The sequence below is a fragment of the Triticum dicoccoides genome, chromosome 1A (genome assembly GCF_002162155.2).
Source record: "Triticum dicoccoides isolate Atlit2015 ecotype Zavitan chromosome 1A, WEW_v2.0, whole genome shotgun sequence".
NCBI lineage: Eukaryota > Viridiplantae > Streptophyta > Magnoliopsida > Poales > Poaceae > Triticum > Triticum dicoccoides.
This window is the reverse complement of record NC_041380.1, coordinates 527,671,765-527,676,423: the sequence shown is the minus strand read 5'-3', so window position 1 is coordinate 527,676,423 and position 4,659 is coordinate 527,671,765. Positions and strand designations below refer to the sequence as shown.

Sequence of the window (4,659 nt, the reverse complement as noted above, 5' to 3'; positions counted from 1 at the left end):
TTAGTATGTCACACTTGACTTCATCATCCTTTCTTTTCAGATGTATTCTTTAGGCATACACTAATGTGGTAGCTTGGTCATATCCTGTAGCTAATTTAGTCACCACAATACTCAGGATTTTTTCCTGGCTTTGAATATAAATAACTTCCACTTGCCATTTCACATGACAAGCACTACATTTCATTTATTTATGGCCTACAACTTATTATTTATGGATAGTCACAACTGAAGTCTTTAGTTTTTGAGTATCATAGAAGAATGACATTACTTTTTGTAGCGATAGAACAAATTGATCAATGTTTGACCTTTTTTCAGCTATTATTGGAACACTAAGATGCACAAAATCAACCTGTATTAGAGCCAATGGTCCTTTCCAAACGTGAAATCTTGCATGTGTTATTTATCAATTCCAAAAGGTGATGGTTGTGTTATTATGTTAGAAAAGAGGTACTTGTACAATTTTGCTACTAATTTTGGCTAAGGGTTTTTCGGTTCTCATCTCTATATGGATATGCTTTTTTCAGGTTAGTGGTTTAGGAGTTCCTGCCAAGACTGGCTTTTGGAATTTATCCTCGTTTCGCCAGTTGGGCTTAACAAGGACATAATTGATTCTTTGTTGGTAATTAGAAAAAGATATCCGGTTGGAGAAAACTTCTCTTTTGGTTAATTGATTGTTTCTGAATTTTAGTAATCTTTTTTAGATTTTCTTTTTTCAGGTTAGTAGTACGGGACTTCCTGTCAAGAACGACTTTTGGAAGTTATGCTAGCTTCATCAGTTGGGATTTCTGTATAGAACTAAGATAATTTATTTTGGTGCTTGCGATGAGTATTAGACAAAGGGGTGATGGACACATACTTCACCCAGTATATTTGTTCATTTATGTTGTTAATTAACTAATTAGGCAAAAAGCCTCTATCTGTATGGTGTTTGTGATGATGCTCCCAATTCACCAAACACTAAATACCGGGTTGTGCTTTTCAAATCTAGCAAATTAATTTTCTCTATTGCTTCTTTTCCAAACAGAAGTATTAGATCCACTGTGCCATGAGTCATACTATCAAAATATTATATAAGCCACGCCGGATGATTATAGGTAACTTATATCGAGAACTTTGTTTTAGCAGCACAATTCGGATAACTTGCAGTTTTATACCAACGAAAAAACTATTACATAGCAGATCAAAGATAGAAGCCAGGCTGAACATTGCGATCTTACAGATCTGCCAAGTGCATCCTCATGAAATAGATAGTAGCGTCGCTGATAAAAAAAGTAGATCGGCCAATCTAGGTAGCATCAGAAGTTGTCTCCATCGGAAAGAACACTGCCTAATGCCATCTTCTAGAAAGCTGGACATGCAAAAAATGACAAGAAATTAGTGTTGGACATTTCTCTCTGTAGCAACGAATAAATTCATTTTATTATTGTATAGCCATGGTGGCAATCTTTTTCGGATAATAACAAGAAACAATTCGCTCAAATATTCTCATCAGAGATAATATTGTGGTCTATCAGAAAAAAAAATGTTAGCTATTTAATTAAACAGAGAACTCTGTCACTGTAGCAACAGATGCTAAACAGTCAGACTACCTGACAGAAAAGTATATATAGAGCAGTTAAATTTCTTCAATCCAAAAATAGATGTAGTGGTAGATGTTAATCGTACAACACGAGGATGATGTAGTGGCAGGGAAGCACTATCTAGGACCGTTTAGACACTAGCTAGAAGAGTGTTCTGTCTACAACCGTATAGAGTTTAGACACTAGCTTGAAGAGTGTTCTGTCTACAAAGGTATAGAGAGACTAATAGTTTCATTTCTCATCTTGACAGTCAGCTACAAGAGTGTTTTGTCTCATTTCTCATTTTAGCATAATGAACTGTGATTTTGCCCACCAATTATACACAAAGACATACAGTGTTAATAGCTGACCAGAATATGGATTTCCTTTCTCTGTCATGATGTGCGGTACATTTTGCTGCCACCTGGTGGTGATAGTCAATCCCCCCTTAGTACTATCTTATGTTAACCCTTATTTTCACCATATTTCCTTATGCAGAGCCAAAGAAGGAACAAATAATCAACATAACCAAAAGAAACAAATTTAGGATTTGAAGGATGGGAGCCAACACTCTATTAATATTATGAATGATCTGAATTGATCGTTTTCTTTAAATAAAAAAACACTACCAACAATGCCAGTCACCCTGAATATAAGAATTTAATCACTATTTTTCCTATTATGAAACGAGTCAAGTGCCCAAGTCCACTTATCTGCTTACTAAGCGTCCACCCAGGAACTGAGTATTCTAGAAAAAAACAATAACTCGTCAGGGATTCAGGAAAGCTCAACACATGCAGAAGAAGCCAAGGAAGTGCACGGCCACGAGAACAGCAAGGGAAGCAAAGGAACCGAAGCTGAGGCACCCAAAGCGCCGGAATTTGCCATCTTCGCCGGCCAGCCCAAACACGGCCAGAATTCAGGAGCAAGGCCGGTCTGCTCACCCCAGGAGCAGCTCCACCTATGTTGGCCCACAGCACCACGAGAACATGAGTGAGATGCCGAGAATTGTATGTGTCAGAGGAGGCGAGGCGGGAGATGTATTCAATCAATTGTACTAGCTATCAACATCGATGGACAAATCACAGCTACAGAACATCATACTCTAAATTCTGTCCCAAGAAAGAAATCGACAAAACTGGAACAAATTCAGGCATCCGAGTTGAGCAACTACTGAACCGAATCGACAAGGATTTTATACCTTGAAGGCGTAGGCTTCAGCCTCGGAAAGAGCCCTCTTCAGCTCGCCGTTCCGGTACCTCTCTGCAAGCGCAACCATAACAGCAGCGCATCAGTTCGATTCGATCCGCTCTTCCACCGTCGGCGGGACCCTTTGTGGTTTCTCTCACCTCGGAGGCGACGACAGAGGGAGAGGACGCCTGGATACCGCCGGTGCTCGCGAGCGCGGCTGCCACATCCGCGACGACGGCAGTGGCGCCACAATCGTACAGGAACTCCATCTCCTCCTCCTCCTCCACGGCAGTGTTCCCGCGTCCAGGTGAGGGGGTTGTTGCTGTCGGGAGGAGCTCGCGTAGGCAGGCCGGAGGTGGCCGGCGGCCGGCGGAAGGTGGTGGTGGTCTTTCGCGGTGTGATGTTTAGCTTAGCGCAACCAGGCATGAGGCAACGCAACAGCGAAAGCAGAGGAGGCAGTGCGCAGCAGGGGGGTGGACAGGTGGTGCGCACAAGGGGGTCGGTTGGTGGACAGGTGGTGTTGGTGACTTGCTGCTCCTAATTTATTTTTTCTCTTTGTTTTTGTTTTGTTTTTCTAGATAGTAGTAGAGCTGAAGGTAAAACACAATTGGTGCTGAAATTATTTGTGTAGCTGTGACATTCTATATCTTCAGAAATAGAATCTCAAGGCTGAGATTATAATGCTACTACTGATATGGGCTGGCAGAGTATGGTGTTATGAAGATACACCTTTGTCAACCAATATGTTGTTACATTTATGGAGGTCTTGGCATGACAGCACCAATGTCCAAAATACGTAGTACTAACAAGATGGATAAATGCAAGAAATTCTCTAGATACTAATAGAAGTATTTTACAATTCGGATAGAATATGTTGTACGTGTACTTTATTCTCAGTTAATCATTCAGTTGTGTTTTTTGCATAATATTGACAATATATTCTATGTTGGCTGGAATATGCAAGGTCGTGTGGATGAGAACAGCGGGTGCAATTCTACCAACTCCAATAATTTTTTCCATTCAGCATCATGTGCAGATTTAGTTTTCTGAAACATCTATGACAAGTTAGTGTGCTTAAAGTTTTGCTAACTTCCAACTCATGTCTTAATTCAGTGATCACGATGGGAGCAACATAAGCTGGGTAGTGCGCAATTATTCTCTTCGCCACTACAAAGATATACACATGTTGAACATACAACAAATTCTCAAAAACTTCACAAAAACAACAAACCTCAAGCAAATCAACAGGGCCTTGTATGAACTATTTTGCCATTAATAAAATTTTGAGACGACTTACAAAATATTAAAAACTAAATAGCTTATCACTCCTTGTGGCGCGGCGTGCCGCCGCGCACTACCCGCTAGTACTTTCTATGGCCCATACATATGTCAGGCTTTATTGGTCCATACAAAATTCGTATGGCCCATACAAATGTACCATTGGGGCTGTACCTCACCTATTGTGAGATGGTACTCCGTCTCACCGAAGACATTTCAGAAGCTTAAGTACGGTTTTCTTTCTTTCATTTTTCTGTGTTTCTTCCCCGGTTTTCTTTGTCCTTATTTTTATTTTTTCCTTTTTTCTTTTTCTCTCTATTTTTCTTAACACGTGTCTACTTTTTAAGACATATTATACACTTTTGTTATACAACAAGAACATTTTTCATATACACATTGAACATTTTCCAAATAAACAATGTACATTTTCACATACATGTTCTGAACATTTTTTCAATACATGTTCAACATTTTTAATGGCATGAAACATTTCTTCACTACTGAATACTTTTTTACATTGTATAAATATTTCTTTAAATGTTACCAATATAATTTTTAAATGCATACATTTTTTTTCTTTGTATGAAACATCTTTTTGTATTATGTGAACATTGTTTTTACATTTTAGAAA

At 39.2% G+C, this 4,659-nt stretch overlaps 1 long non-coding RNA gene across 1 annotated transcript; it reads right to left on the bottom strand.

Annotated features, from left to right (window-relative positions):
• Window positions 1-954: 954 nt before the first annotated feature.
• Window positions 955-3,063, bottom strand: LOC119285911. The gene is made up of 3 exons (XR_005139984.1): window positions 2,909-3,063; window positions 2,761-2,822; window positions 955-1,348 (listed from the first exon to the last, which is right to left on the bottom strand). It is a non-coding gene; the product is annotated as an uncharacterized LOC119285911 (long non-coding RNA).
• Window positions 3,064-4,659: the final 1,596 nt, after the last annotated feature.